The following is a 26,735-nucleotide window of genomic DNA, read 5'->3' as shown; positions in this document are numbered from 1 at the left end:
AGCGACCACTGAAAGAAGACCCACAATGAACAAATGTCTGCTTGAATTACAGCATAAACTTCCCCAATGTAAACAAAATCCTTAAACGACATTACAACATTCTGGAACAAAGTGAACGTCTGAAACGTGCATTCCCATCCGCTCCAGGCGTCGTTTACCGACGACCACGTAACCTCAAAGACACACTTGTCCACATTCAAATTAATACATCACCCCCCCCCCCCCAATAATTCACGCTGACCTTGTTTAAAGCCACGATGTTTTGTATGTAAGGTGATGAGAGAAACACACAAAGCAACCAGCACACAATCCAAGTTTTCGATTAAGATACGAGGAAACCTAACATGCGATTCATCTAATGTGGTATACCTACTTGAATGCAACGTGTGTAGTATGCAGTACATCGGACAAACAGAAACACCATTTAGGATTCGCTTCAATAATCACAAAGCCCATGATAAATCAGCCCCAAGTCTACCTCTATCAAAACATCTCAATCTGCCCGACCATGCATTCGACAAACTATCAGTAACGCTCTTAGAGACGGCATTTAAATCAAATTGAGAACGTGAACAACGAGTCATACCTTATCCACCAATTTAGCACCCTCGATAGAGGAATAAATGATAATCCTGGTACATTTGCAGCAATTAAAGCATCAGAAAACAATAACGGCAATAATAAAAATAGTAACTGAGTTAATGGCCCTGCCACTGCGAAGGGAACTGGACAACTCAAAACAATGCCAAGTGTGACTACTCTTCCTAAGTACAGCTGTCGTCTATTTTCTGTTTTTACTTTACTACCCAATCAATTGTGCCAAGCATGACATGCCCAACAGCAACCCTGTACACAGTCGGGAGGTCCCTACTGCACGCGTAATCCATAAGCCGGCAAGGAATTCGCATTGCGCCCGCTTGCCAGCCTCTGCGGCAATACGCGGCACCCCTCTTTCTACGACGAAATGTCGACGGGCGCTGAGTGGTTAAAAGCTTGAACTTCTTAAAAAGCTCTTTTTGCCCCACACCGAACCGCCAGAGCCAGGAGGCGCCGTCTGGTCGGGAAGAATGCGTTAGTGAAAGGAAGCATACACAGACTGCAGAGAGCAGAAAGGTGGAAAGGAGAAGGGGAGAGATACGGAAGGGGAAGGGAAGTGGAAGGAAGAGTTGAAGGGGTGCTCCGGGGGGGGGGGGGGGGGGCGCGAGTTCACCTTCTACTCTTTTTATCTTTCTTTTCCTTCTTTTTCATTTTTTCCATTTGTTCTTTTTCCTTTTTTTTCTTTCTCTTTTTTTCTTTTTCTCTCTCCCCCCTCTGATTTGAGATTGTATAAAGCTGAACACTAACAAACTGTGCCTCCAATCCTGATGAAGGCCAGACTCTAGGCCAAAACGTCGAAATAAACCACGTTGTGACCGCTCCCGGAGGATCTACTTGACTATATATACATATATATATATATATATATATATATATATATATATATAGAGAGAGAGAGAGAGAGAGAGACAGAGAAATAGAGAGAGATCTAACAGACAATAGTGCCAAGGATTGTACAGGGGAGGGGAAGTTAATAGAGTTCTGAAAAACGGAGAAAGCGTCATAGCAGTGAAGAGAAAACTTGGGATAGGCAAAAGTCGGATGTATGCACTAAGGGACAAAGAAGGTAAAATAACTACCAATATGAATAAGATAGTTAAAATAGTGGAGGAGTTTTACAGAGATATGTAGAGTAGCCCAGACAACCACGACTTTAATACTATAAGAACTAGCAGTAACCCTGATAACACCCCACCAGTAATGATAGAAGTCAGAAAAGCTTTGGAGAGCATGCAAATAGGCAAAGCTGCTGGAGAGGGTCTGGTAACATCAGATCGGCTGAAAGATGGAGGACAGATTGTGTCAGAAAAACTAGCCACCCTGTTTACGAGGTGTCTCATGACTGAAAGAGTACCAGAGTCTTGGAAGAACGCTAACATCATCTTAATACATAAGAAAGGAGATGACAAGGACTTCAAGAATTAGGGGCCGATCAGCTTGCTCTCTGTAGTATACAAGCTATTTACAAAGGTAATTGCTAACAGAGTAAAGAAAACATTAGAATTTAATCAACCAAAGGAACAAGCAGGATTGTTCTTTTGGTTGATTCCTTTGGTTGAATGTGTCCCGGCTGGTTAGTTCTTCATGCGCCTCATACCAGGTGCCTGCCGTACCCCGTAGGTAGACTAGAATATTTGCCAGAATAAGCGTTTCGTCCCACCTGTAGTGCTTGCTGACGCGCTCGAATAAAGCGAGCCATTCTTCGACGTCCGTGCTGTCCGTCCCGGAAAACGTGCCAGGGTCGAGAAGATGGGGGGAATCACAGGTGATGGAGCCTGCGCGGATGGCGAGGCCTGAGTGCCAGTTTCAGGCATCGCGGCTGGACAAAGCTGGCGTCCACTGCGGAGTTCCAGAGCCGGGTTGTGTGAAGACCCCGCACCTTCCACCAAAAGATGTTACGGGGAAGATCTATTCACCGAGTTCTGGTCATGCTAACGGCTTAAAGAACGCACAGTCATGCAGGCCAACGGGAGAAGCTCGAGAGTCTGACCCACAACAACCACGTTGTCGTCTTCTTCATTTGGGTGCCAATTCAGCTTTGTTGGGGCGACAGTTCCACACACGTATCAATATATATATATATATATATATATATATATATATATATATATATATATATATATATATATATATATATATATATATATACATATAGATTATGAGACTACTTCCGATACGGCAGTAACCAGGTCATGCTTTCAATCCAAATGCACGAGCCAAAAGGCCCTGCCCGCATGACATACCTTGATGATCACTACAATGGTTTGGTCATACAGATGAAGATAAAGTACATAATCAGCGCTCACACAATCCCTCCTCCCTCGCGAAAGCGGGCAGCAAATTAGAAAGGGTTGGGACGCCGAATATATAGTTTCAGTCGAGAGACGTGGGCGATCTCGGTGTGGAGGTAACGACAATCAGGAGCCGCGCTGCCAGGAGCAACGTGATAGTGGACTTCGCATGCTCGTTCCAGGACGGTGTATGGAGCGAGCTATCGGTGAAGGAATTTTTCGCAGAGCCCAGGTGCACGAACAGGTGTCCACAAAAGGACTTTGTCGCCTGGGCAGAACAGAACAACTCGACACTTTGCATCAATGTCAATTTTTCTCTTGTCCTGAATGGTAGCAGTGTTGGTGCGGGCGATTTCATGGCAGCGGGCGACGCGAGTGGCGAGCTCTTTCGGGAGAGATGACGATGGAACGGAAGATGTGGCATAAAGGTGGTGTCCTGAACAAAAGTCGGTACATGGCATTACACGAAAAAAAGGGGGCTGTAATTCGTCGTATGCTGTATGGCAGTATGATATGCGAACGTGACGAAAGGAAGTATAGTGTCCCAGTTTTTGTGATCCGGTTGAAGGTACATAGAGATCATGTCGGACAAAGTTCGGTGAAAACGCTGAGTCAGACCATTAGTTTCTGGGTGATATGCTGATGTGGTCTTGTGGATTGTGTTAGAGGCCTGTAGGACTTCAGCAAGGACATGTGAAAGAAATGTCTTGACTAAGAAGCACACGCGGTGCGCTATGTCGTAAAATAATGGCACCACGCAAAAAATCGGTGACTTCAGAGGTAGCACTAGACGGAAAAGATGCCGTCTCTGCGTAGCGAGTGGGGTGGTCCACGGTAGTAACAATTTAACGGTGACCGGCTGCCTAAGCGAGAGAGGTCCGTATAAGTCTATGCCCACAAATTCAAAGGGAGTGGACGGGCATGGTAGCGGCTGCAATGGTCGCGCGAGAAGAGACGTGGTACATTTTTGGTGCTGGCATGACGCTCAGGAAGTGACGTACTTGGCGGCAGAAATGGAAAGGCCAGGCCGAAACCAGCGAGTCTTGAGGTGGTCGTAAGTCTTGTGGAACCCTAGGTGGCCAGCTGTCCCGTCCTCATGAAACGCTTGTAAAACTTCCTGATGAAGTGAGCGAAGATTGACGGGAACCCATTGGTAACCGAGAGGATGATAAATTTGCGGACATAATGTTCCATCTTGAAGCTTGCAACGGGCAAGTTTTCATCTTAGGCGGCTGTTTGGAGCGCGCGATAAGCCAGTGAGCCAATCGATGATATTGCGGCAGTAGGTACCAGCATGTTGGAGCGAGGCGAGATCTGTGGATGAAAAGTCCGCCGAGGGAACGAACTCTTTCGAACCAGCAGCTGTCTGCTTGGTCACTTTGGTGCGTGGTGACGAACAGATGGAAGGTGATACTTCGGCCTTTTGCGAGAGCAGGCAACGTGACAAAGCGTCGGCGTCTTGGTGCTGTCAACCCGACCTATATGTGACGCAGTAGTCATACTCTTGCAAATGTAGTACCCAACGCCCAATGCGTCCCGACAAATTTTTGAGAGACGATAACCGACACAGAGTGTGATGGTCAATCACTATTGTGAAATGCCGGTCGTATAAATAAGGGCAAAACTTTTGTACAGACCACACGATGGCAAGATATTCTTGCTCAGTGATGGTGTACTTTTGTTCAGCAGGTGAAAGTGTACGGCTCGCGTAGGCCACGACTTGTTCTTCGAAAGCGTGGTTCCGCTGAATAAGGACAGCACCGATGCCAAGTCCACTTGTGTCAGTGTGGAGCACAGTAGGCGCTGCAGGGTCGAAATGGCGAAGCACTGGCCGTGATGTGAGGCATCGCTTGAGGGTGTGAAAAGGGGCTTCGCAGTAATCCGACCAGACAAAGGGTGCGCTCATGGTCGGAAGTTTGTGCAGATGTGCCGCAATAGTAGCGAAATCACGTACAAAGCGGCGGAAACACGACACCAAGCCAAGGAGGCTGCGGAGTTTTTCGGGTATGGTTGGTGTAGGAAAGTGCAGTACCACGGCAACCTTGTCGGGATCCGGCTCAACGCCATGTTTACTGACGACGTGACCTAATACCTTGATGCTGTGACTGGCAAACCGACACTTCTTAGTCTTTAGCTAAAGACCGGCCTTAGCTAAACACGTCAGGATGTTGTCTAGCCGCTCCAGGTGCTGTGAGAAGCTGGACGAAAAGATTACAATGTCGTCCAGGTAGCAAAGGCAAGTCTTCTATTTAATTCCCCGCAGTACCGTGTTTACCATTCGTTCGAATGTGGCTGGGGCTTTGCATAGACCAAAAAATATCACATTGAACTCAAAGAGCCCATCTGGCGTAGCAAACGCAGTCTTCTCTTTATAAGACTTGTGCATTGGAATCTGCCAATAACCAGAGCGCAAGTCGAGACTTTAAAAGTCCTCGGCACCCTGTAAAGTATCAAGAGCATCGTCAATGCGAGGCATTGGGTAGACGTCATTACGAGTAATTTTGTTGAGTGACCTGTAATCATTACGAAACCGTACCGAGCCACCCTTTTTTTTACTAGTACGACAGGAAAAGACCATGCGCTTGTCGAAGGCCTCATGACGTTGCGTGCGAGAATATTGTTCACTTGTTCTTCTTTAGACTTGCGTTCAAAAGCCAACACATGGTAAGGGTGCTGGCGAATGACACGTGATTCGTCAGTGTTGATACGATGAGCTGCTACTGTTGTTTGACTCAGACCTTCGGAACAAACGTCAAAGCAAGTTTTGCGATTCATTACGAACGCTAACAAGGCATCAGTTTGCTTTGGGTTGAGATGTTTACACAAAGTGGCCTTGAGAGCAGCAGATGAATCTTCCGCTGGCGTACACTTTGAGAATGATGAAGCAGATGAACCAGTGATGACACAAACCGCTGCTTCTTTGGTAAAGCTGGGAACAGGGGTCCCCTCTGGCAGAAGTTAGATAGATAGATAGATAGATAGATAGATAGATAGATAGATAGATAGATAGATAGATAGATAGATAGATAGATAGATAGATAGATAGATAGATAGATAGATAGATAGATATTGATGTTGATGTCACCCACGATGACAATATTTTTTGTTTTCTTGCGTGACAGAATGAAGCAAGGCGTCAAGAGCAGAGCAAAAGTTAGCAATGGAAGAGCTGGGTGAATGGTATATGCAACCGAATACTATTTTGCGTGAGTTGCTATTGAAATCAGGACTATCACATTCTATCCAAACAATCGGGTACATCAAGAACCAAGTCTGTTCCACGTTTGTAGCTAACATTGTTAAATATGAATATCGCGGTGCCCCGGTGGCGCGAGGATGCACGGTGGTTGTACGGTGCGTTGTAGTTGGGAAAGCAGCTGCTTCTGCAAGATAGATAGATAGATAGATAGATAGATAGATAGATAGATAGATAGATAGATAGATAGATAGATAGATAGATAGATAGATAGATAGATACTCCCCGAAAAAACGCTTTGCATTCAAAAAGCGACGGTAAAACGTATAATTTCGCCATATATCGTGCCTTAGTTCTCTACTCTTAGTTCATGTTCTTTACACAGGCAAATTTAGTGGCCTGAGAAGAGCATAACGAAATCATAAAAACAGGAAAAAAGTTTAAACCTTAATACGCGTACGAACTTAAGAACTTTGTTCACCTAACTTGATCGAGCGTTGTTTTTCTCAAGGTGTTTAGAAAAATAAAGTAAGATTTACAAATGTACATCTTAAGACTGCGATATGTGTGACTCAGTTAAAAATGCACTACGAAGTAATAAAAATGAAGGAAGACAAAAGACTTCAAGACCACACCGAGAAATCTAAACTGAAACAGGAACTTGTTCGTTTTGTTTCAGTGGGGACATCTTCTATGATGCTTTGGAACCAATTCACAGGCTGAAAAAATAAAAGCTCCGACGTGCGGCATTGAACTTATGATGATGCGCTGATGATCCGCCCCGCAACTGTGCGATTACTGCACTCGTACACGATTGCCGCCGAGCTGCTGGCAATAAGCAAGAGTTTATCACTATACTACAAGCATTGGAAAGACTGTGTTGAAAAAACACGTTAGGGAACAATGTTATGCCAATAGAGGCACGTTGAGAATGTCTTCCATCGAAACCTGAATGTCAGGACTACACACGGTGCACTGACCTTTATTATAACCTGCTTAGTTACACTGCCAAGAGCGTTTTCGTCTAAAAAAAGCAGGCCACGTTTTTCAACGTTTCCATAAACTCCCATTGTACGATCTTTAACTGCTCGGGGAACAAAATTGAAGCTTGCCCCAACATGATCACTGCAGCCGTTTCGTCCGTTTAGGTTCCCAGACGTGCTCTGTTGTCTGCGTTTTCGACATTCACCCTCTACAATTATTATTTGAGAAAAACTCACAAGTTCTATTGAAAACGCACTAGCGTCAAGCCAGAAGCACTGGGGTTGCTGGCTGTCCTGAAAAGCTATACGTTCGGACTGGCACGGTGAATGGACGTGTTTTTAAGCGCTCCCGATCGAATGGAAAGATAAGTGACAATGGCACAGATAAGTGACTTTGCATGTTTGCATAAATTTGATATATGCGCTGATAACTGAGTAGTAGGCGCCGGTGTTGACCAGAGCAGTTACCGGATGGTTGTCGACAAGAACGACAATACCAGCAGAAATGGGTTCGTCGGTGATGAGAGGTGTCGGCTGAAAGGAATCGTCGAAGGTCGGCGGATGGGTCGGAGGGGGCTGTTTTGACGATATCTTAACAGCCGTCGCACCCCTGGATGCTGCTGATTCTAGTTTCCTCTACGTGAAATTGGGGATATAGTGAATCGTCCCACAACAAAATCGGCGAAAGTAGAGTATTGATTCGAGGACGTAGAGCATCCATGAGACGGGGAGCATGATTTCCGTGGCTGAAGATTTGGAGATGGTAGGCTTGCCAAGTATTCTGCAATAGCGCGGGGTCGTTCCCCATCCCGGGGCCGACGAGCGCCTGGCTGAAATCTAGGCAAGCCCATCTGTCTGTACGAGCACTCCCGGTACAAGCGACCTGGCTCACCACAGAGGTGGCACAGTGACCGATTGTCAGAAGCGCGCCACAAGCTAGATTTCCACACATTAGGTCACGGAATCTCATAGTGTGGCGGGCCCGAGGAGTACTGCGGCATTTGCAGGCAAGTCGGTCGTGGGTTTTCATCGTGTGGCAGGCCCGAGAAGTGTTGCGGCGTCTGCAGGCTGGTCGGGGAATATAGCTGGCTGCCGGTGCAGAAGTGTGTACAGCTTCCGCCTACGTTAGCAGAGGAGCTTCGGCTGGAGGCGCCACTAATGGTCGTACCAGCTGCCGTACATCTTCACGGACGACGTCTGTCAGAGCAGCCACTTGAGGCTGTGAAGGCACTGCGCGAAGCTTTTGGAGCTCGTCGCGTACAATGCCACGGACTAGCTGAGCAAGGTCGCTTACGCTCGTGACGTCGAGTGTTCCCAAGGGTGCTGGCAGACATGCAAGGTTGACCGACCACTCTTACTACGAAGACCTCTGTCTTAGCATTTGCTTCATTGTTGTCGCTTCAAGGAGGAATCCCGCCACGGTAGCTGGTGGGTTTCGCACAAGTCCAGAAAACAGCTGCTCCTTGACACGCCTCATCAGAAAGCGTACCTTTTTGTCTTCCGTCATTGCGGAATCAGCTTGACGGGACAGACGAGACATCTCCTCAACGTACATGACCACGCTTTCATTTGGTCTTTGATTGTGAGAATTGAGGAGACGTTCTACTTGTTCCTTGCAGTCGGCGCTACGATACATGTGAGTGCAAAACACCGGCCAGGTTGTCAAGGCAGCCTCGTGGTTCTCAAACCAATTACCCGCTCAATCCTCCAGGTAGAAATAGACATACCAGAGTTTCCGGTGCTCGTCCCACTCGTTGGCGACGGTGACTCAATAGTTTCGGTCCAGCCAGTCTTCAACGTCGTCGTAGAGCTCCCTATAGAAGGGCTTTGGGGCTCGAGGGGCTCGTGGCCATGGAGCTGGCGGAGTCGTGGTCTGTTCAGTCTGGCTTGCAGTTTCGCACTTGCCATGGTTCTGGAGCGTTCCGGAAGGTAACCGAATTGGAGTGGTAGGCCTAGTCGCCACCGACTACGCCAAAGGTCAGCTGTTTTTTTTTTAAGGCGTCGATGTTGGGGCCGAGACCTTCCTCGTGGTACCAGTGCATAGACTGTTACCCAGCACCTCCACCAGTGTCACGTTACACCATAACTGAAACCTCTAGATGAGAGCACACAAGGATGTCAGACTGATGATGATGATGATGGTGATGATGATGATGATGAACCTTAACCTTTGGTGGCACTCGCCCATAAAGGGGAATCGACTAAGAACCGGGCGGTAGGATCATCAAGTGTGCTAAGTCAGGCATTCAGGTAGTCTCGTAGCCGTAAATAATAACAATAGGCTAACAGGGTAATCTATTTGTTGCCCTTATGTACTCGCACACAGCAGAGAAAACTTCCCTGTGGCTATAACCTAATGTAATCCCTCCGAAGGATAAAATTAGTTCCACGTTTATTTTTAAACCTAGCTTCTGAATTGGTTCGACCAGGAATCTTTTTCTTTGATAAGCATAAGGTCGACAGGATAAAAAGAAATGATCTATTGATTCCAATTCCTTGCAAAAGAGACACAACGGGGATGCTGTTAGTCCAGCTTTATGTAGGTGATAATTCAGATGCGGAATTCTGCATCGTATACTGGTGATTGTAATTTCTAACTGCCGAGATACACACCACTGTTTGTTCCAGCAATATCTTAGAAGTACGAAGTCTCTGACTTTATCCAATGATAATTTCTCTATTTCTTTGTGCAAACAAGCATTTCTACATCTGAGCGCTGTTACGTAGGCGAAATCAGGGAAAATAGGTAAGAGTGGTCCGCTTAAGGATGCTTTGGCTAACGAGTCTTCCATCTCATTTGGATAAATCCCGCAGTGGTCAGGTATCCATAGCAAGTGAAATTTTTTCAGGTTTGCTGGTATTAAACTGCTAATTATACTCATTAATGTCAAATTTTTTGCGGTAGATAGCGCAGTGTATACTGAGAGAGAATCGGTAAGTCAGACTATTCGATCAACCGCAATACGACTTTGTCATATTCTCCGCAAGGGCATTCTCGTCCTCTTTTGAACAGCGGCACATGCAAGCTTGCCAGCATCTACAGAAACAATAATTAATTTATTTGGGGTGTTTAACGTTTCTAAACAACCATATGATTATGAGAGACGCCGTAGTGAAGGGCTCCGGAAATTTAGTCCACCTGAGGTTCTTTAACGTGCACCCAAATCTCAGCACACGGGCCTACAACACTACAGAAACAATATTTACTACTAGGGGCAATATACTAGGGGCAATATACAAGTACTATGGGCAATATATATATACAACCAAAAAAGATCTGTCAGAAAGTTTGTTCTGGCATTTAAATCAAAGTCACCAACCTGTCTCTCAGCGTGCGGAGCTAATGAAGCTAGACATAGCCAGCTATTTTAATACATCATTTACCTCTGGCGCACCGATCTCAAGAGGATATCCGCGTGCTCTCACCTTGCCAGCGAGCCATCGCTTATGACACGAAGTGCGCAAATGGCGTCACACTCGTCGCGATTTATTGGTTCTTAAGCTGCACCATAACCACATTGCGGGCGCCCGCGGCGTGGTCCCGCAATCTCGAAGGCCATGGCGGCACTTCGTTTTTCGCGGCGTAGTCACCCCTGCCTCTTCGAGCGCGATCCGCTTATTTTTTGCCTTTTATCTTTTAGGACTGCGTTTATGTTACAGAGTGCACAATGTTCACTTCGCTCACTACAGAACCCCCGTTAGCAACAAAAAAGGCGCGCTGTTCAAACACAGTGAAAGAACAACTCTGTCACGTCTTCGTTCTCGCTCGGCCTGTGCATACCTGTGGGTGTATTCTTAACGCGATAACGTCAGAAAGCTCATGTCTCAAAAAACCCGCCGCCGGCGTCAGGCCCGTTCGTTGTGAGCGAAAAATCGTCTGTGTGTCTGTGACCAAAAACTCAAGTTACCGAGATAGCCGTGGGAGGCCGCTACTTGTTCACTCGTGCATGCGCGATCGCACTGAGAAGGCCGCGCGTTCGAAGAAAAAAGTTCTCACGGTCACGAGGCACCGTAGTTTTTTTTGCCCGGCCACGCCTCCCTGCTTAGCTTCCAGCGCTTTCGTCGGGACAAGAAAAGAGATAATGCAATTGAAGCATGTGACAAAACTTTGTAACCACTCGTTCTGGACGGATTCCTAAACTTTTTGTGGCGTTGAATTCGTTAGTCAATAAGCTCCTCTAGCGAATTAATTTTATGGTTACATTAAAAAGTGTTTCAGGGCCCTTCAACGCGTTTTCTTTGGGAGGTGTCACCACGAAAACGAGCCCATTGAGCGATAATAGTGCGCGCTGGTCCAATGTACTGTGAGCGTGTTTGTGTGCATGCGTGATGTATCAAAACATATTATTAAGTATGCACTTAGCAGTTGAAGGGTGCACTAGGGGCAGAATTTTGTTATCGCTGATGATATGGGCGGTTTAGCGTCCCAAAACCACCATATGATTATTAGAGACGCCGTAGTGGAGGGCTTCCGAAGTTTAGACCACCTGGGGATCTTTAACATTCACCCAAATCTCAGCACACGGGCCTACAACATTTCCGCCTCCACCGGAAATGCAGCCGCTGCAGCCGGGCTTCGATGCCACGACCTGCGGGTCAGAAGCCGAGTACCTTAGCCACTAGACCATCACAGCGGGGCTTTCGTTATCGCTTTCAACTCAAGCTTTCGCTATCGCGTTCAACTCCCAAAGACAAAGCTTAAGTGTCCCCAGTTTTTTCGAGTTTCCTACGTATATTGCACGCTCTGTTCACTAGCCGCAATACGTACGCCACGCCGTACCAGAATTTGACAACCGCTGAAATTGAAAAACTTAATATCATGATAAGAAAGGCCACTAAAGTAGTCCTGGGACTTCAGCCAATGGCCTCTACCACACGCCTCCTAAGGATGGGCGTACACAACACGTGGCAAGAGCTCATCGAAGCGCATAGGAGCAGTCAGCTGGAAAGGCTCAAGCTGACGCCCATGGGGAGGTCGGTGCTTCGGTACCTCAACTACAGCGACACGTTCATCGCCGATGCAGACCGGAAAAAGCGCATCCCGCTGTACATTAGAGTCGCTCTCAATCGCACCTATTCCACGAAACATGCATTCTACTTTCCACAAAAGTAGACGCAAAGCTAGAGCTAACGCTATTCGACGAAAGTTTAAGCAAAACCCGGATGCCCGCTACACTGACGCGGCCAAGTATTCGCACGAAAACGCGTACGCTGTCAGCGTCGTTGATTCTCAAGGCGAAGAATTAGCGTGGGCCACGGTCAACACACTCAATTCCGACGCCGCAGAAGAATCGGCAATCGCTCTAGCAACCACAACATGTACAGACGCCGCGATGATTTTGCAGGCGGCTTGTGAGACCGACTCACAAACCGCCTGCAGGAATTTCGCTAAGGGCCGTATCTCAGCCCATGCCATCAATATTTTGAAACGGCGAAGCACTCCACTCCCATACACTTGTGTATTATGGGTGCCAGGACACGAGGGTCTGCAGGTAAATGAAGCGGCCTATGCCGCTGACCGCGAGCACGTCAGCCGGGTGGCCCCCTGCCCACAGGACATTCGACCCATCATTGAAAAGACGGAAGTTGTTCAAAACAACTACTCGTCGTTACTCCAGCATTACAGGCTGGAGCGACGAGTATACCCTCTACCGCACCCAAAACTAACAAAAGAGGAAAGCGTAATACTGAGACGCCTGCAAAACAGCACATACACACATGGGGCCCTAATGCACCGTCTCTACCCACCGTCTCTACCTATGCGCCCGCTTTGAAACGTACCGGACACCCTGGCGCACTTGCTTCTTGCATGCCAGTGTATTGCCAGACGTAATCTGCAAAAACACACGACTGAATGACAGGCAGGATGGACGAACGAAGACCTAACCGAAACATGGGAGGTGAAGCTCGCCCTCGAGGATTTCGAAGACCAACAACAACTCGTCACCAGGGCCAAGAGGGCAGTAGAAGCCAGAGGGTTCGTGGACTAAGAAGCCCTCCCACCTCAGGGTGACCACGGGCATTTCTTGTGGCACTGTTTCAAAATAAACGTTTACTTCTTTCTCTCTTCCTTTCTGGTGCACAAGCGCGTTAGGTGTCGAGCTGTGATCGTTATTAGAACACGATCGCATGAGTTCTTACTATTTTTTTGTACTTTGCTCCTAGCTCCGACCTGCTTGCTGTTATTGAAATAACAGTTGAACTTGTTGCTGTTGCGTTTAGTGCTTCGCCCTTGCAGCGAAACTAAATGTTTTGTCGCTTTGATAGCAATTTCAAACCGGCTTTATGAACTCCAATTAGACTGTAGTTCAATAAATATTTCTATGGCCAACTGTCTCCAAAATCTTCTTATTGGCCAGTCTATTTAGAGCCTAGTTAAGTAGTATATGTTGAACTCGAGCCCCTCGGCAGCCTGTGTTAAGGCGCACACATTGAAGCAATCACCTTCGCGTGGAATATCACGGCAACATAACGGCCTAACAAAAATAAAGCGAAGTACAAGCTGTTTGTCGCTTTCCAACCTGGGTCCAATAAATGCCTTTACGGAATTGCTTCTCATTGACATTCATGTTTCTGCACTCGACTGTGTTGAAGAGTGCGTTGAAAAAAAAATTAGGTAGATCCAACACGCCATGGGCAATCTACGTTATGCGAAGCACACGTAAGGAAAAGACTGTGTTGTAATTCAGGGAACCTTACGAAAGAACGCTTAAGATATCTACGCATGTTGTGAGCACAATACATATGTTGAGTAGCCTCGTATGTCTTGTGCTACTACTTGTGTATACTTACGTAACGATGGCAATAGAAACATTAGTGTTAGCATCACCGGAAGTGGTAAGCTGATATGTACTTGTGCTCGCTAGAATGCAAGCACTCGACCCTGCTACATAAATCAGCTTCAGTACAGGGCCCTTACCTAACTTGACGTTCTCCCAACGTGATGGATGTATCATGGAAGTACATATCTTATGCTAATAAAATTAGATAGCATTGCAACCACAATTGACCTTTGACTAACATTACGCCTGAGTAGTGGTTTTTTTTTAGTAGCTGTATCTAGACCTGGTGTGGTTCTATGGTAGAACAACCAATTGCCGCGCAGAATGCTTGGGTTCAACTCTTGCTCGGGTCCCGATAATTATTCATTGTGTCCGTCAGATCATTATGATGATCATGATGATGATTCCAGAGCCATGGCTCGTACCCACTCAGGGGGATTGGCCAAAAATCGATGACTTAATTCCGTAAGATTTTTTTAATCGACATCAAAACCACCCACCGGAAAAAAGAAAGAAAAAAAAAGAAAAGACACCCTAGGCAGAACGAAAGGAGTGCAATAGTTGTTTGTCACTCATTCAGAAAAGACAATTATTAATTACCTTGAGTATGAATCAGCATGGTTAAACAACTCTCTTGAGTATGTTGGAATTTTTTTCCAGGAATAATAATCACGCAAATAAAAGCATAATTCTTTTACTTTCATTAAGGCACTTGCAAACTGCATAGAAAACATTCTCGTGGCTGAATCCCAGATTGCAAGCACCGAAGGAAAGTATATTTTCTATAGTGAAGTTCAGCCCCAGGCTATCGATTGGGAGGACTAAGAGTGTTTTCCTGAGCAATTTGTATCGGCGACAAAATAAAAAATAGTGTTATATTGTTTCCGATTCTGAACAAAAGTTGCATAGCGGTGATACCTTCAGATCAGTCCTATGTGAATAGAAATTTAACGGGGCGACGTGACATCGAAATCTGGTTATTATGGTTTGCAACTGTCTTGTTGGACACCAATAAATTTTCCATGGAAATCTTAATTCAGTAAGTTCTGGTGTTGACTTTATTGCTTCCATAGCGTCTGCACAAAGCGCAAGTTTTCTGTATCTTGTCGCAGTTATAGTGGCCACTTCGAGAAGGACTGATAGTACTGGCCCTTCCAAGGCTGCTCGTGCTAGAGAATCGGCGATCTCATTTACTTCTAAGCCGCAACGACCAGGTACCCATACTAATTTCAGTAGCTGCAGCTGAGGAGGGACAAGCATAAGGAGCGTCTTTAAGGCCATCGATTTTGTTGACACCATAATCGACGTAGATACTTACAGGGAATCCGTGATTATGATCGCGTTATCGGCATTCAAAGGTAGCTTTCGCAGCACTAGAACTATTGCCTATAGTTAAGCTTAAAAAGCTGGGGTGAAATCCAGTAATCTTTATGAAAAATACCAGTCAAGCGAATGGGAGTATATACCTATACCTGTCTTTTCATTCATTACTGAAGCATCTGTGGCTATAATATTATTCGTTTCTGCGTGTGCATGATAATCCTGCAGTTAGCTATTTAAGTCCCTATAGGATTGTAATTTGGGTTTAGAGGAAATAAATCTCATTGAATTCTATTTTAAGATTTTAATTTGTAACATGCGCCGCAATCACATATCCAATTTTTACAGTTATCCTGTCTAGTTGCTTCTGGACAAAATCAATTTGAGGTGTTTTAAACCGCGGCCAATGGGCAAAAAAAAAGGTGTCTGGGTCATTTATATAAGCATATTCAGATCGTCTTGGCGCATGGCTATCAAATTTCAGAAACGTCTGATACGCTAGGATACGAAAACGGCAAGGCAATGTAGGTAATCGTGCTTTTTCATTTAGAACATTGTTTGTTACAAACCTAGGAAGTCCTAGACACAATCTCAAGGCTTCTCGTTCAAGCATAACCAGAGGCTTTATTTTGTAAGCAGGGCCACCTGAGAACAATACGCACCCAAACTCTAGCATTGGTACCATATACATTTTATATATCATCACCATTGTGGGTAGACCATATCAACGGCGGCTCAGTCGACGAAGAATTCCTGAGGCCTGCTGTGCTTTAGATGCCATGCTTTCTATGTGGGAAGTCCAGTTCAGGTTGGCATTACGAAAATACTCCCAAATATTTAAGAGATTCCACCTGCAGAATGGGCTCTTGTTTATAACATATTGAAATTGACACGGGATCTGACAACAGGAATATCAATACTGCACTCCTATTAACATTCAAGGTCATGAAGGCTGCATCTAGCCATCTCTCTAGCATATTGACATATCTCTGCAGATTTTGATATGAAGAATATATGTCATTATGTGCCGTGAAAAATGCAATATCATCAGCATATACAAACACCTTCACGTCCTGGCAATGCGGTAAAGCGCTCATTAAGATGTTAAATAGAACTGGCGTTAATACAGCGCCTTCGGGAACACCGCGTGTTTGTTAGCACTTTGACGATGCGCACCCATCCTTGAAACGATAAAATTCTCTACCTCTCAAAACTTCCCTCACCCATGCCATTATATGATTTTGGAGATTGTGGCTCTCTAATATGTCTAATAAAACGTAATGTTCTACACTATTGTATGCCTTAGCTATATTCAATGTCATTAGTGCTGCATGTTGTCTTCTTTTGCGAGCAAGTTGAATGCGGCTTTCTAGATCTGCGTAAGCACACCAGATTGAACAATCTGTTCTGAATCCAATTTGATTTGAGTTTATTATTGTTAGATCAATGCTGCAGAAGTCAGCTTTGTCTTTTCTAATCTCGCGTTAAAATTACCAATGTCTGTTCTTGCTATTCCCGTATAGACAAACTGTCATTCACCTGTGGCACACACCCAGCTGATGTATACAGGTATGGGCCACACGTGTCTGACGGAAAGGGCTTGACTACGCACGCGACGGGATTGTCACAATTATTTTGTGATGACCAGCGAGTCATTTTCGTAAGACCACCTTACCCTTAATGTGAATTCTGGTTTACAGCAAGCTGAGGGGGTGATCACGAAAGGATCGAAATATACGTAGGCGGCTGACTGACCGACCGACCGACCGACCGACCGACCGACCGACTGACCTACTGACTGACCGACTGACTGACCGACTGACTGACCGACTGACCGACTGACTGACTGACTGACTGACTGACTGACTGACCGACTGACTGACCGACTGACTGACTGACTGACTGACTGACTGACTGACTGACTGACTGACTGACCGACTGACTGACTGACTGACCGACTGACTGACCAACTGACTGACCGACTGACTGACTGACTGACTGACCGACTGACTGACTGACTGACTGACTGACTGACTGACTGACTGACTGACTGACTGACGACTAACTGCCCTACTGACCAACCGACCGACCGACCGCAGTACGCAAAGAAAGGCTTCACATTTAAAATTGGCGAGGCTTTCGCAACTCGCGCATGGTAACGCGCAGCTAAACCAGACGACTCTGAGAACTGATGTGATTGCTTGTATAAAGTTTACAGGCTTTAGCTAGGTGACCTGGGTTGTTTTTAATTTCATTATAGGCTGTTACACTTTACCTAGGTAAAGCTAAGTTCCTTCTTTCTACGTTGATTATGGGCGCACAGAGATTCAAGTTAAACGACACGCAGGGACCGACACGACACGGATGTCCAAAGTCCTATATGAAATAAACCTGCACTCCCACCAAGGCTTCACACACTTCATAGATCTACGGGCCGCTCGTAGTTGGTATAACTGTTGCCTTCATCATTTTAGTAGACGAATTTAACCAGTTTCTGTGGCCCACCTGATATATGCCACGCAGTATAGGCCGCACAAATGACCGCCGCCATAAAGAGCTTCACTGATATAAGTATCCTGAGAAAGCTTTGTTTGAGAAGCCGTCGCACGAGCAACCAAAGAACAAAGCAATCACTTGGCGTCACAGGCAATGTTTGCGGAGGAAGACAGACATGGCTTCGCGTTGTCAAAACGGCGTCAAGGGGCGCGTGAAACAACGCGTTCATTGAAGAAACGAACTGACATCCCCCCCCCCCTCTTTGATGATCATCCGACAGCACCTCAAAAGGACAGGCGTCTGCTTCAAACAGACGGAATAAGGCAGACGCAATCTTCTAACGACAGGCATGTGGCGACGATCAACACGACTGCTAATTGCACTCAAAAGGCGCTTTAATGGGGGCCGCATTTGACACTGTCGCTCGGCTGGGTCGAAGCCCGCTAGTGTTGACACATGCGGGGTCGCTGTTCACCCCGCTTGACACTGTCAAGAGCACGTGCCGCGTTTGTTTGTCGAAGGTCGGGGCGGGAAAAACTGCGCCACAGACCTTCCCCGGCAAAGGGCTTTCTTGAGACTTGTGTAGCCTGCGGCGGTCTCTACCCACACTGGCTATTTACATACGCAGAGCTGTGCCATGTAACAGCGCTGAGAGGTCGAGGACAGTACTGTAGGAAAATATTTAGTTTAATTAAATTCTGAACGCAAGATATGCGGTTACACTGAGACCATCCCGTGTGTTTCAGCAACTGGATTTGCTAGCATCTGGGCTATCGGCAATTGATTATAAGAAGACAGGGCGTACGAAAACCGACACAAGAAAGAACTTAGCATACCACAAACACCTAACTTCCTTCTCGTTTGCACGCCCTATATTTTTGTGATCAATACGTACCAACGAGCTCAACTCTCTGTTATTATGAGCTAATGGCAATCTCTTATAACATGGCCATGTTAGCGCGAAAGCAGACGAATACATGTGAGAGACATATAAGTGCCTGTGCGTCTTTGTGTTCATCTTATTGAGCGCTAAAATTACGATCATTCCCAGGCGTTGCGAGCATATAAAGGTGGCGCCAACTTTCGGCAATAGGAACTACAGCCTGCCGTAACTGAATGGGAAATAGGTAAGAAAAATCATATCTCTTGAAAAAAAGCTAGTTCTCGAAAACAAATCCCTAGTGTATGCAGAAGACACTGCCAGGCACACTGTGGTAATCATATCCAGATTTTCTGGACACATAACATCCAGCGCCAATAGTGGTCCCGGCTCAAAGCTAGCGCGTTTTCAATGGAATCAGTGAGTTTTTCTCAAATAATTAATTGTAGATGGTGAATGTTTAAAAACTCAGACAACAAAGCGTGTCTAGGAACCTAAAGGAACGAGAAGGCTGCAGCGATCATGTTGGGGTAAGCTTCAATTTTGTTCCCAGGGCAGGTAAAGATCGTACAATGGGAGTCTACGGAAACGGCAAAAAAGTGGCCTGTTTTTCTAGACAAAAACGTTCAGTGCTTTCAAACTAACCAAGTTCTATCAATGGTCAGTGTACCGTATGTAGTCCTGACACTCAGCGTTCGATTGAAGCCATTCTCAACGTACTGCAGTTGGCATAACATTGTTCCCTAACGCGTTTTTTGCGACGCAGTCCTTCAAATGCTTGTGGCATATTGATAAACTCTTGCTTGTTGCGAGCAGCCCAGTGGCATATGTGGCCGAGTGCGTTAATTGCATTGTTGCGAGGCGCAACATCAGCGCATCGGGGTAGGTTCGATGCCACCCGTCTGAGCATTTTTTTTTCAACCCGGTAATTAATTTTTCCGAGTCCCACAAGATGTCGCCACCAAAAGAAGCCAAACACTTTTCTGTTTCAGTTTCGCTTTGCCACTGTGATCTCGAGGAGTCTTGTTTTTCTTTTTTTAATATTTTAGTGCATTTTTGAATACTTCACGCATATCACAGTCTTAAGATGCAAATTTGTAATGCTTACTTTATTCTTTTACACATCCTAAGGAAAACAATGCTTGGTCAAGTTAGGGGAACAAAGATCCTTGGTCAAGTTAGGGGAACAAAGATCCTTCTTTTTTTTCGTACGCGTATTGTAATGTAAAATTTAGGTGAACAAAGCTACTTCATTTTGTCGTACGCGTATTGTAGTGTAAACTTATTTCCCGTTTTCAAAGTTTTAGTTATGATCTTCTCGGGTCCCTACAGTTCACCATTGTAAAGAACACGAACTAAGAGCAGAGAAGCAAGGCATAGAATATGTGAAATTATACGTTGTGCCGTTGCTTCTTGAATGCGAAGTGCTTATTTGCATAGTATCTGTCTATCTATCTATCTATCTATCTATCTATCTATCTATCTATCTATCTATCTATCTATCTATCTATCTATCTATCTATCTATCTATCTATCTATCTATCTATCTATCTATCTATCTATCTATCTATCTATCTATCTATCTATCTATCTATCTATTTAGCCACTGACGTGTGTATATACCGTGTACTTCATACTAATATTTGTCTGCTAGGTTGTGAGGCGATATACGTAGTATATACGGGGTGCCCCACATAACGTGATCCAAAAATTTGAAAATGAGAGACACTTCAGTGGCGAAATGTACCAAACGCTTACTTCTCGCACTAGCGTGTAGGTACTCAAGCTACTTTTTAATTTTTCCCCATAATAATTATATATCAATTCGTAATACCTAATTTTAAATATGGGCTGGAAACCCAAAATATGAGCTCAAAGGTGCAGAACACTTTCAGAAACCACAGACTAAATTGTTTCCTGTACGATACATCTCGTGCTGTTATTTTTTTCACGTCGTAAAGAAAGTTTGGCAGTCTGGGCTAGACAGTTTGACATGGCGATAGTTAGAGCGCCAGATTTCTTGTCTCTATGTCGTCGTTCTGTTCTCGCTCTATAACTATCATCTTGTGAAGAAAGCCACGAAATTGGAAAAACAGGCCTTGTGACGGACCGCCAGCGCACTGCTACAGTGCTTCCAGCACATATCTACAAGCTTCTAAAGCAGCATTCTATCTACATCTTTTTTGCATGTTTCATTTGCTCCATTCCGTCTATTCTTTTTTGGTAAAAAGTGCATGTACATATATCTATGCTCGAAAGTAATGCCAGCTGTCATGCGCTTTTCGCATTGAAATGGCCGATGCCGCACTTTATGACCACTGTGAGAACAAAGAATTCAGTCCCCATATATTTCAATACTGCTGACAGAACAGTGGGCAGCGACTATGTGGACTAACGGCTTTTCATGAACTAGAAAAGCTTTTATGAGAACTACCAAAATATTGCTGTTCGGGGTGTATCTTTTCCTAATATATGTTCTTTAAGTTGCTCATTTCTTAAAATTCGCATGGTGTTTTTCGGAGGTTATTATCACTTTATCGCAGTTTATATATTACTAATCCTCAATTGTGTGAAAAATTTGCGACTGCTTTCTCAGTTTTCCCACATTACTCCAATATCGTATTCGGTGGCATGTAAAGACAAGACCATCATAACTCATGGAGCACAATTTAACTTTCAGGGAGGCGCGCACAAGCACAAGCAAAATGAAGTTGAAATACTTGAATACAGAACTTTGTTCATACACCAACCCTAAATCCTATGGTAATATACGCAAATGAATACTTGTAATCAATGCAAGAATATTTTACGAGGTTGTTGTCAGTGATGGAGGCGCACTCCTTTCGAGTGGTAATTCCCAGCCTCTAAAGAAGGGGTTGTATCAACATACACCAAGTGCTATTTTGCTGGGCTAAACCACTTGTTAGTATATCATGGTGATCCTACGCGTAGGAAGCTCCTCGCCACATATGGTTGCAAAAACTGTCTTTAGCTGTTATCCATGAACCTGCGGTGACTCATTGATTTTGATGATGGGGCAGTTTTTCAAGAAAGGGTCTGTTGAGGCAATATCGTTCGCATAATCTTCATATATTTACGTATGTATTGAGGAGTGGGTACGAAGCGTAGACACGCTAGCGCTAAAGAATCAGTTCTATTCTTGCTTTGAGTCTCGGCACAAGCCCTGTTTACGGATTGTTCATCGCAAGCTTCTATCTTGCCGCAAGGTGGTAAGTTGTGCTAGTTGGATAACGTTCATGATTGAAAATTTTTGTTGAAGCGCAGTAAAGACAGACGGACAGAAGAGGCTGACAAGGACAGCGTTTATCTTGCCCTTTCTTTGTTTTTTTATATTTCTGATACAGTTATTCAGTACTTGGCATCGTGCGTGCCACCGGACACTTCATTCAAAAGAGTTCAAGAGATCCATCAGCCAAATTTGGTAAGAATCACAGCAAAACTAATGTGACGTTTATATGAGCCGAATGGGTCGACCGATGGCGTAGCCATGTCGCGGCACCACACCAAGCCCGTAACCCCCCCCCCCCCCAAAAAAACAAAAAAGTCTGTGTACGCACTTGCGGCTGACGTGCCAATGACGGCTTAGATCGTGTTCATTTAATAAAAATGGAACAAGACTACAGTGGTCGTTAAAAAATAAGGGATCCTAAAGCTTCGTCATAAGGAGTTCAACGCGATAGTGATGTTCTGATCCTAATGTGCCTACTTCAAACACTAAATGCATCAAACCTTTTCAAACCAGCTAAGCACCCTTTACATAGCCTTAAGGAAACAGACTCAGTGGCGTGTGTACGTTTTTTTGTAGAGGGTCACCGCCTTTGAACCATAAACTCATCCTGATAATTACATGTTCCGACGCCTGATTTTGATGAGCGCTTGGACCACGCTTTCTTACGGCATTATGTCTTGTTGCATTGGGAATCATGCATACAGGACGCATGTATTTGTAAAGCATGTGTCAGTTTCATGGCATTTCCAAGCAGAGGAAGCAATTTTCAATGTATTTACAAGCATACGCTTGGCCGCGTGGTAGAACATCCGCTTGACACTGAAACGACACGTGGTCAATTTTCGCTATGACTCGAAAAATCCGAGTTTGATCCCCACTATGATCCAGGATTTTTCATTATTTATTCTATTTGCGTCATTACCGATACTTCGATGACGCATATGATGATTTTTCGCTCACAATCAATGACGCCGAAGCCGAGACATATGCCGCAATTTCTGCGAAACGAGCTCTTTAACGCTGCTGCATTAGAATGGGAGTCGATGGATAAAACAGATTGGTGAAACATTTTACAGGCGTGAGTTTATTACTTTTTTATTTATTCGAAGACACGGAGCCGTAATTGTAACATTGCACGCATCGAAGACGAACGCTATTGTTATCCTCGATATTCGAGCGACAATGCGTACCGTTAAAAAAGTCCCATTTTATATTCATAAGTGTTTATGTCACGCCTATTTGTGGTGTGATTGGATATGCTATCACGACAGTGTCAACATATCCAATCAGAACATAGCAGAGGTGTGATGGAAAGCGGTCGCACTGATGCATTGCAGAAAATTCCTCGCCCTTGCGATCACTCTAGAGGAAATTACACTAATACCTTTTTTTAATTCCTCAGTATAGACGCCCGTGACGGAAGTGAAAAGATTACCTGCAGATATAAAAGCAGCATTTCTACAATATACACTCTAGTTACCGACATTTCATTAGAGAAATGGATGTGAATTGGAGGTGTTTAGGTTAACTTCAATACCGGCTGCCTTAGCGATTAGGCTCACTTCGCTTCTGCCTTTCTAATACTCAGCGAGGGAACCAGAGAAGGCAGTTTCGTATGCGAAGGTAAAACAAAAAACACATGATAACATGAATGGCAAAAACGAACGACCTACGGCGACATCTGCTGTTAGAAAACAGTGCCAGTAACGATGTACATACACAAAGATTTGCCGCTTTGAGACGTAAGAGATGGGACGTTCCTGTGATGTACTTCTCAATAGCCAACATAGGCGTAGGTGGAGGAGGGGATGTTTGAACTCCTTTCAAAATTACAAAGTTTTGTATGTGTAGACATGCACATGTACAAATGAACGCACGTGCATAAATAATCTATGTACAAATACTTTCCCCCTTTGCCTCGATGACTGACGGAGGTCAGCTGCGACGGCGGTGCGGGCCTGTGAGCGCGGAACAGACAGCGAACCGGCGGGCAAGCAGACGCGAAAACGCGACAAAGTGTGGCTGCACGTAGTTGCCATAGTAACGACAGCGATACCTTCAATCGGCTTGTTTACTACTGGTTCGCGTTCTGTTCCTTGAATTCTCGGCGCTCGTCACTTTTCTACGAAACAAAAAAAAAATGTCTCGGGCTGATAACATGCTTGCCATTATTGAGTGAAAGTGGTGGAAGCGCGTCGATAATACAAACGAGAGGCGTGTAAGATTTCAGAACTATTTTTGTGAGGCGAAACAACACTCGTTGAGCACTTTCTATCTTTAGTCTACACTGGTTTCCTGAACAGCATATTATTATCTTGGGCTTCACGTTCCAAAACCACGAGATGATTATTGAAGACGCCTCAGTGGAAGGTTCCGAAGTTTTGACCCTCTGGTGTTCTTTAAGGTGCACTGACATTGCACAGCTGAAGGCCCACAACCATTTCGCCTTCATCGAAATGCGACTGCCCCGGCTGGTATCAAACCCGGGACCTCTCGGTCACAAGCCGAGCTCCATAACCACTGCTCCGGCGTGGTGATCTTCTGATCAGAATATTTTTATCGGGAAAATTAAGCGATGACACACTAGTTTCGTTGCCGCAACGCCACTTTACGCCGTTCAAAGAGTAACCCCTATATGAGAGGCTAAGTTGAGGCATGACCACATGCATCCCGTTTTTTCTTCTGACTTACTCAGAACTGGTACGCATGCCAGCACTATGCAACAGAGTGAATGAGAGCAACGAAAAAGAAAATTCAATGCAACAAGCACTTTTTGCAATAATGTTCTACCTATAGATCCAATGAAGCAAGTGTTCGATGCTCACTAGACTGACCTTTGCACAGAGGTCGTGAGCCAAACCCAATAATTGTTCATCATCTAAAGAACAGATCAAGCGCGCATTGCTTGTTTGCCTCATGTTCGCAACCAACGTTCTGCTGCTCGCTAACTGCTGGAAAAAAAAAACAAATGCCGGTGCTGCGTTGAATTTTGGAAGCGGTCTCTTATCACAATCGCACGTGGCGGCCCCTTTTTTGGTCGATTTTTTTTTCTTTTTTATATCGTTACCATTCTGCCATCACTTAACTCCCATCTTAGTCATCTATAGCCTGTTCAAGCGACCTTCCTTCGTGAACAGTATTTAATAATTCCTTGAACCTACCTTTGAGGACACTAAAACGCCGCGCGTAAGCGGCTGTGATCTGATACTTTAATTTCGCAAAATTTAAAATGAGGCTGCCGAAAATTAAGCAGTGGAGTTGTCTCACCACGAAAACGAGTTTTCGTTCAGGCTCGTAGAAGCCGCTTTCAACTTGTGAATTACAAGTTACTCATGCAGTTCGTGCTTGTATTGTGAAGTGAATTCCACTTGCAATACCGTCGGCCCAAAATAATTCTATCGTGTGCTCGGTGGTGGGAACGTGTCTATGTATCGGCTAATGAAGCATGGAGAGCACATGCGAGTCGTAATTGAACCGGTACCAAAACGCAATGTTGGTTTCTCGAAATCTTCTATACATCAGTGATCAAACTTTCCAGTGAAACTCTGGTGCTCACGTAAGATCAAGAACAAGATTTACTACTCGTGTCTTTGGTGTAACCTTATCCAGAACAGTTTATTATAATCGCGAAAGTAGCCAAACTATCTGGTGCAGCATGCGCCGAGCGGTGTTACTCGTTTTCTGGTCTTCTCTTCTGGAGGTACACTGATTGATTGATATGTGGAGTTTAACATCCGAAAACCACCATATGATTATGAGAGACGCCGTAGTGGAGGGCTCCGGATATTTCAACCACCTGGGGTTCTTTAACGTGCACCCAAATCTGAGCACGCGGGCCTACAATAGTTACGCCTCCATCAGAAATGCAGCCGCTGCAGCCCGGATTCGAATCCACGACCTGCGGGGGAGGTACACTGAAGTATACGGGACAGAGCCACTTTTATTTTCGCTATTGTTCGTTTCTTGTCATCTCTTCTGTTTATTTTTTTTCACCTGGAGCCGCTCCACCTTTTGATAATAATAATGATGAAGATTGCCTATATATGCATGGTTTATGCTCACTCTTCTGAATTGTCCAAGAAACAAATTAGTTTTATAATAATGTTCGCATAATATTTACATGACTAAAGGTTTATAAAACAGGTAAACTAACTTAACGATGCTAATTCAGATAGTTCAGGTTTACACTGCCCTGAATTATTTTTTTTTAATTTTCACCATATAACGGAGGTTTCAGTGACAGGGACAATGAGGGGCTCCCGCAGATAGAATATTTGAAATAACGAAATCTAATACAATTCACTTAAAAGCTGTTTTGAAAAAGTTTCACCTGAGTAAGTTGAAATGGATGCATGATAACAAATAATTTTCAGATTGTTTTGTTTTTGTTACAACACTAGCCAAGAGGGGAAGGAGCTAGACCATCTCAGGGCGTATATATGCCATGGTTCAATTTCGGAAAGCGAGCGCGTATTTTATAGTATAACTATACCACTTTTCGCGTTGAACAGAAATGGCTACGCCAAGAGAACAAGAGGTGTCAATACTCGTATAGGTGAGTGATAAATGACTTCACAGGGTCAAGTTATTACTCGCCTTCTCAATCTGTCATGAATAGTGAGAGCTGTTGTCAGAATAATTGAGAATATCGAATCACTGAGAGTGCCTTTTGCTTGAGCGCCCGCTATTTCGTTATTTTGGTTGATTTTTGTGACTTTGCGGCCCAGTACTCAGGTAAAACTGATTAGAGTTATGTAAGCAATAAACAGAAAATGAAAAGTTCATGATATTGTTGAGCATAATAATATAATAACGTCCCAAAGCCACGTGATAATTGAGGAAAGCTATTTTAGTCAGCGCCGAACACAGAGAAAGTACCTGTAACTATGGCAACAGTTGAGATTGATGGGCCGAGTTTTCATAATGCCATTTTTCTGAAG

At 44.8% G+C, this 26,735-nt stretch overlaps 1 long non-coding RNA gene across 1 annotated transcript in view; it reads left to right on the top strand.

The window, feature by feature from the left end:
* The window catches only part of LOC142784414 (uncharacterized), a 91,713-nt gene extending 69,725 nt beyond the window's left edge, over positions 1-21,988 (top strand). The window contains exon 4 of the long non-coding RNA XR_012888615.1: positions 21,911-21,988. This is a non-coding gene — a long non-coding RNA (uncharacterized LOC142784414). The remainder of the gene's footprint in view (positions 1-21,910) is intronic.
* The last annotated feature ends 4,747 nt before the right edge of the window (positions 21,989-26,735 follow it).

Source organism: Rhipicephalus microplus, unplaced genomic scaffold (genome assembly GCF_043290135.1).
Source record: "Rhipicephalus microplus isolate Deutch F79 unplaced genomic scaffold, USDA_Rmic scaffold_14, whole genome shotgun sequence".
Taxonomy (NCBI): Eukaryota; Metazoa; Arthropoda; class Arachnida; order Ixodida; family Ixodidae; genus Rhipicephalus; species Rhipicephalus microplus.
Note: the sequence above shows the minus strand (reverse complement) of the source record. Positions and strands in the feature narration are given on the sequence as shown.